The sequence below is a fragment of the Dipteris shenzhenensis genome, chromosome 32, assembly GCF_047967505.1.
Source record: "Dipteris shenzhenensis isolate YYH24624 ecotype China chromosome 32, Dip_SZ_1.0, whole genome shotgun sequence".
NCBI classification, from domain to species: domain Eukaryota; kingdom Viridiplantae; phylum Streptophyta; class Polypodiopsida; order Gleicheniales; family Dipteridaceae; genus Dipteris; species Dipteris shenzhenensis.
Genome location: NC_141627.1, coordinates 3884601 through 3891207, shown reverse-complemented (window position 1 = coordinate 3891207; position 6607 = coordinate 3884601).

The following is a 6607-nucleotide window of genomic DNA, read 5'->3' as shown; positions in this document are numbered from 1 at the left end:
CTTCTACCCCTTCCTCCTTTTTCCCCCTTTCTTTTTCCTTTTTAATTTCCCCATCTCTCCTCCTTCACACTCTCATTTCTTCACTTAAGTTTTACCCTTCTTTTCCCTTTTTTCAAGTTCATATTTTTCCTATTCTTCTAAATCATTTATAACCCATTATTTACCTTATTTATTCCTTTTTTCCTCAGTTTCCTTAAAATTTATTTATTGCTTTATTTTTCCCTTTTTATTTTCCTGTTTTTCCTTCATTATGTCCCATCTTCCTAAACTTTTCTTAATAATTTCCTACAAACTAGTCACCTTCTCTATAGAGTTTGACAACGATAACTGTGCCCCAAGTTTTGCCCCGGCAGGCCCCCCTGTGAGCCTCTGCCTTTCGCTTCGGGCCTTGAGCCCTTGCCTCCCCTTTTGACCTTTTGACCTTTACCTACGAAATGTACTCACAGGTCATTGGCTTTCTTATTTTTTCATTAATTTCCTCCCCCCCTCTCCCCCCTTCCTTCATTTATTTTCCTCACGCTCTCCCCCCTACCTCTCTTCTCAATTTATATATATTTATATCTCTCTTCTTTTTCCTCGCCCCTCATCTTCCCTCCCCCCTCCCTTTGTAGGTTTATATCTTTCTCTCCCTTATCAATATTTATATCTAACTTTTCCCTTTCTATATATTTATATCTAATTTTCCCCTTTTAATCTAACCTTCTCAGTATTTATATCTAATTCCCCCCCCCTTTCTAATTTCCCTCAGTCTCTTTCGCAACTGGCTAAGCCTCTTGATAGCAGAGAACAAGAAATTTTCTTCTTATGTGCCCCTTCTTCCTCCCTGACACAATTAAAGTTCCTTCTGTCAACCATAAGATTTGGTGTCTTGATAATCTCAGCTCTCTAGCACCCTTTTACATTCAGTCCCTTGCCTTCATTTGCAACCTCTCGTCAAAAGAGGTCGATTAATGCAAGGAAGATGCCTATCAAGGGCGTCAACATCTTAACTCAAATTACTTCTTCAATACCCACTTTTTTATAGACTCTATTGGCCATTCTAAATGTGTTCCTTTCACTCAAAAGGTGCTAATCATAATGATGCTAACTCTTCAAATAAAGATGACAATTATTATGTCAAGAATTGTTAAAACATCTTCAGGCCATATATAAAGTGTACCTGTCTCATTAAAAAGATGAACATGCCCTGGAAGTCCTCTATCCTCTGGTTTGATCATACATACTCAATTATCTAGACATTTTCTTCCCTATTGGATTCTTACAAGCCAATTCTTTGCCTTCTTAAACTGGATGTCATAGTTACTTGAAGAGGTCATCTTCTCCCTTGTCACCTTTTATCACTTCAGGATCTACTCCTTGAAACAACAAAATCCATCTCCCCCTCATTTGACTACTCCCTCCCTTGCTCCTTCCTAAACTTGTCTCATCCCTCTTTAGCCCTCAACATTCTTTCCCTTTCCTTTGCTTCCCCCTCCACCCAAAAGAAGACATTTCTCCCCTCCAAAATATACCCCTGAAATCCAAAAAAGTATCCCTTCTTCCCTGCTTAGTAGTCCCTCACTCACCTCCCATGTAAAAGATTCCCAACTGGACTCCTCTGTCACCTCTGCTCCCAAAAGAAAAGCACCAGTGAATGATGTTACTTCACACTACTCCATCGACTGGGATAAACATTCATCATCTCCGACTTGTTGGCTTATGCACATCACTCCCTCCGATGCTTCCAAGGTAAACACCATCAAATTACTCAATAATGGATTATTTCATTTTCAGTCAATTCCAAAGGATAAATGTTTGAAGTACTTTCATGTTCTTTATTCAAACAAAATTTTAATTAAAATCCCCCCTAAATCTCTTTTTAGAGATACACTTCTTTTACACTTTAACATTGATTCTGACATTCTCTAACTTTTGGACTCCAAACTCACCTTCTTAGCTAAATCCTTTAACTCCACCTGTCATTATAACTCACTTAAGAGATTTAAACCTTTTTTCAACCTTTTGATGATCAGTTGCACGTTTGCACCTCTGACCCCAACTTCTTTCATCATCCCTTTCTCCATTCTCACATCCTTTTCGGCGTCAATCACATTCCCATTACCCCTTTAGAACCTCATGCTGCACTTTAATCACTTAATCTCACCTTGCTAGATGTTTGCCTTACTCTCTAGCTAGTCGACACCTCAAGAAACCATAATAGGTAACAAGTAGTCTTGGGTCTTATATTGCGCATCTCCTTCACTACCGCGTGTAGGTACATATATCTCAATTGATCAGGATTAGCTCATATGACAAACCATAATTGGTTTCATTTTCATATCATTGATTATGGTTGGACAATTGGATAGGCATGGTTGCGAACAATTGAGCCATGATAGGCTCTTAATTTAAGGATTGGCTTACCGAGGTGACAACCACTCTATAATGAACAACATAATCGATCTCTGCACCTAGTCAAGGTGATTCATATTCAGCATACTGACAGCCTTTGAAATTTGGTACAAACTTACATTAAGACTCAAGTCGACAATTTTGATAAGTCTTCGTTAAAGATATTCTATAGGTTGGATGCACTGGATATGTATGTCTTTCTATACCATAGTTAAATATGGTACTTCGATGTTTGATGGTCTATCAAGGGGTTGGTTCAAAGAACACCTAGACTATAGAGCTTGCCGTGTGATTAAACTACCATTTCTTTAGTGATTATGTATGTAACTTAAAGATTGATGAAAACAAGGTATATTACCTACAAATCATTGAATTTGTGATATGTGGGAGATAGCTTACAAAGTTATGAATCGATATTAACGTCATCCCCTTACTTAGGATTTTTTGAAATTTGTGTTCTAGAAAAAGAGGGTGAATTAACTTACACCATTCACATAGAGCATTTGGATTCTTGTGTTTCAAATATTGAGGTGCCACATGATGCACCGCCAACAAAAAGGTTGATAAAATTTACCAGTATAAGTGGCCTATGATGTTGTGACATCAATAACAAGTGGAGTTGTGCTTTGAGGCCAGCAGTCCCACGTATAAGGATGCTAGTTCTAACTTATTCTTATTGTGGATGGATGCAAGTGAGTGGAGCTCCCTCAATATCATTCGATCTTTATATGGCAAAAAATGTTCAATTTATGTAAAAATTGTGTTATCCCTTCTTCATAAAGTTTATCTTGTTTCTTTAAAGAAAAGATTGAGATGGAAAATGTTTGTCTTGAAATGTCCGCACACACACATGGGGGATGGAGAAGCGAGGATAACCCTCATCTATTGCCATCCATAACATTTTTCCATTCTTTTTCTTTGTCTTTTTTTTTTGTGCAATTTCATAGGACTATATATGGCATGGGGATCTGGTGAAAATGGGATATATGGATCCCCTACTAGCTCCTTCCATTGGAGTCCAAGGATTTCTATCCATTATTTCATGCAAGGAAATTCATATGTACATCCACCAGCATGATGGAGGTTTACTTTCAGTAGAGCCAGATCCAATTAAGCATTATAGACTGGTGTCGTATTTGGGAACTATCAGCAAAGTCTTCAAAAAATGCCATTTCCACCATACAAAAGCTTTCTAGAGTCATTGATAAAATTATATCCAATGATGAGTCGTAATATGATGACTACAAAAAGAAGTCTGACGGTATTATCAAAGATTTTTACCACTATCACAATACAAAATACTTACTAGATAACAGTGGAGTAAGAAAACGTAATGCCACTGTTACACCCTTTTCTTAAAAAATGCACTTCCTTATTCCATTCAAGACTTTATCTCAAGAGGATATGGATATCCTTACACAAGATTTTTCCACGCCTGATACCATGGCCCTTAACATTAAAGATGTCTCAGTAAATCCTCTCATCCCGAGAAGGATATTAGAAGGAACATTCTCACATCGCATAGACCATAAACTATGGTCTCTTAATGGCTTGAGTATCTCAGCACCCATCATCTTTGAGACGTGCATTGTCCTGGTAGGGATTACTAAAAATTTGGATGTTGTAAGACAAGAATTCAAGAACATGGCTATCGAGGGAAGACCAGCACATATAGATAACATCATCTTGCTAGAGCTCTTTGCACTAAACGAACTTGAGGAGTCCTTTTGTGGTTCAAAATAAGGAATTTTTTGTAGCTAGAAAACTCTACCACTTGGTACTGGATGTTTGGAATTGCACGCACACACACACACATGCATGCACGCACACATGCACACACATACACACACAATCCTTTTATCCTCTTTTATCCATGCAAATAACATTTCTTCCCTTTATCCCCCTTGAAAAACTCTTTTTAACTACCTTTCCTTGCTCTCTTCTCCAAATTATATTCCCCCCAATCTCTCTCTAACCTTCTCCCCTCTCTTTCTCCTAATTTCCCTCACACTCTCTCCCTTTCCCAACTTACACCCCCCCCCCTTCCCTAATCTAACCATTTTTCTAAAATTTTCTCCTAATATTTCCCTATTTTTCCTTTTTTTTCTAATTGTTCATTATCTTTCCCTAATTTTCCTAATTTTTTTCTAATACCTCCCTAGTTTTTCCCTTATTTTTTCCTATTTTTTCTCACCCCGCACCCCATTTTTTATATCACTCTTCCCCCTAATTTCCTCTACCTTTCCCTTATATTTCCTCTAGTTCTCCTTAATTTCCCCCCTATTTTATCCTATTCAACCCCCCCTATTTTCTTCTCTTTTACTTTTTTCCTAATTCTTCTCCCTTTCTCTCTCACTAACACTCCCCAATTTTTCCTAATTCCCCATAATTTTGCTCTTTTTTTCCTTAAAAGCTCTAATTTTTTGTATTTTTCTCTTAATCCCCCCGCCCCCCTTGCCCTTTTGCCAAAACCCATTTTCCCCCTATTCTTCCCCCTAATTTTTGAATCTTTTTTTACTCAACTAATTTTTTAATTGTTTTGGCTATTTTTCCCTATTATATGTATGTTTTCTTCTTGTCCTAATTTCACCCCGTATTTAGTCCCTAACTAAACCCCCCTAACCATGCTCTCTAACCTTCCCTAAGTACTCTCTAAAATCCCCCCTTAACTCACCCCCTATCCCCCCCCTCCCCCTCTCTCACTTTACTCTCACAGACACACCCCTAACTAGTCCTGACTCCTTAAACTTTCCCCACCTAACTAACAACACTAACTAACAAACAACCCAAACTGCCTAAGTACTCCCATATTCCTAACTTCCCTTACCTCTTTGACTACTTTTGTTGCCTCGACCCTTCTTCCACTTTACTTGTCTCGACTCTCGTCTACATCAACTAAACAGTTATTTAAACCCCCTACTATGCCGCTATCACCCACAAACTCCACCTTTTGTCACCCTTCTCACTGTCCTCAACAGTTTGCTTCTCTCTATTCCCTTCCTTACATGCTTATTCATCCTCTCTACTGTGCCACCTTGACTGCGGTGCGTGGCTACTTGTGAGCTGATGACCACCTCCAACCCTTTGGCTCTCTGATTCATCCTTGCAATCCTTGGTTATTTGCTGCTTCTATTCTTGTATGTTGCCGCTGTTGATGTCCCCATGCTTCACCACTTCCAATCCGGCTTGCCCCCGTAGTTAACACCATGGTCTTCCCATTAAACATCTCTACGATGGTACTCATACATCTTGGACTTCGTTCTCCGATTCCTTTAAGGACCTTCCAGTTCGTGGTTTCCTTGCTACTCATGGATTCAGAGGTCGCATTGACCTCCTTTGATTCCTTTAATCCCATCCTTCTTTACACGTGCCCCCCTCCCCCCCCCCCTTTTTTTTAATGCAATTCTAAAACCCCCTCCTACCTTTATTCCTTCCCCCTTACATTTAAAATTTCCTCCTTACTAACCATCCTCATCCCTCTTATTTCTAATCCTTTGCCCCCCACCTTCTAAGATCTTAGGACCTTTATGCTTTCCCCTTTTCCCCATTACATTTATGGGCATTACTACAATATTCTTTTATTCTAACATTTATTTTTCTAATTCTAATATGGTTAACCCCCCATTGAAAGCCCCTATAATTTCATGCATTTTTATTGCACTTTATTCCACACTTTTCCCCTTAAATGCATGTCTTTACACTTATAAATATGCATCGAGCTTTGTAGGTTGTGGTTAGCTGTTATTTTTATTATGACTCTAAAAATAAGGGAGGGGTGTTTATGACACTTGTCTTACCAACTAAGGTTTAAGATGGTTCTTCCCATGTTTTTGTTGCTGGATGGTGGCAGGTTTGTAGACTCCCCTCTTCAATAAAAGTGATGCTCACTACGACTTATCAAAGCAAAACTTATTTGTACAGTCATTTATACTACGAACCTTTTACAATTTGTGCACCTCTTGTTTTTTTTTGTAATGTTTCATAGCAATTTTCTCTTTTGTGTCCATTACCAAAATTCTAATTCCACCATGAAACGGGCTTTGTTAAGTCTTCATACACACACACACACATGCGTGCACGCACACACATGCTCCTTATAAAGTATGATATAGGAGGAATACCATCCCTTGGACCAGAGTAAGAAAAGAAAAAGCAGACATTTGTTTACACTTGAAACATGCTTGCACAATTCGCAAATACAGAATGGGTACAACAA